This window comes from Chrysochloris asiatica, unplaced genomic scaffold, assembly GCF_000296735.1.
Source record: "Chrysochloris asiatica unplaced genomic scaffold, ChrAsi1.0 scaffold00410, whole genome shotgun sequence".
NCBI lineage: Eukaryota > Metazoa > Chordata > Mammalia > Afrosoricida > Chrysochloridae > Chrysochloris > Chrysochloris asiatica.
In genome coordinates, this window is record NW_006408928.1 from 666,342 (window position 1) to 667,510 (window position 1,169).

Consider the following 1,169-nt stretch of genomic DNA (forward strand, 5'->3'; position numbering starts at 1 on the left):
AATTAAATGTTTAAGTCTTCCCAGAGATGTGACAGAAGTCTTGACAATCTACTTCTAGAAAAATCATCCATTAAAATTCTGTGGAGCACAGTTCAATTCTGACACACATAGGGTCTCCATGAATTGGAATAGACTCAGTGGCAAGTGGAAAAGAAACAAGTAGATAAGGATGTGAGGCTAGGAAGACAAAGAGAAGAGATGATGTAATCTAACTTTAAAAACTAGATGGACAGTTGTTGTTGTTGTTGTTGTTGTTGTTGTTGTTTTATGCTGCCAAGTCAGTTCAGACTCACAGAACTCATGGATACGGTTTCCAAGGAGTTGCTGGTGAATTTGAACCACTAACATTGTGGTTCCATCTGACATGAGTCCAGTACTCCAGCACCATACCAGGACTCCTGATGAGCAATGGTGGTTGGTAGTGGTTATGTGTCGTGGAGTCGGTTCGGACTCATAGTGACCCTGTACAGGGTTTCCGAGGTTGTAAATCTTTATGGGAGCAGAATGTCTCACCTTTCTCCCATGGAAGTGCTATTATATTGGATACAAATGTAATTCAGTGAATTAATTTTTTAAATTACATTTAGGCTCTTTTTCAAGGTAAGTAATAGGATTGCTTTTGTACCTGTTGGCTTTGAAGAGTCGGTGGACTAACCAAGTAGTGATGTCCAAAAGGCAGATAAAAGCATGATTCTAAAGTTAATGATAGGGCTCTAGGATAGGCACTGAAAATATAGAAGTAAACGAGATTACTCCAAGAGTAGTAGAAAGATACTGTGGAACAAAAATCAGAGAACATCTGTGAGCTTGAGAAGTCTGAGGAGTTCTGAGTTCCCCTTTCCTTCAGCTCCTTGTCAGTCCTGCGATTACTCTGTATTTCAGATGCACTGTTAAAGTCAGTGAATTTTTAAAAATAATTTTTGTCTGTATAATTCACACACACACATATATATATGGAGCTCTGGTAGCGTAGTGGTTACGAATCAGGCTGTGAACCTTAAGGTCATCAGTTCGAAACTACCAGCTGCTCCGTGGGAGAAATATAAGGCTTTCTACTCCCATAAAGATTTACACCCTCAGAAACCCCTGTACAGGGTCGCTATGGGTCAGAACCGACTCGACGGCACTTAACAACAACAACAACACAATATATATATATACAAAAATCT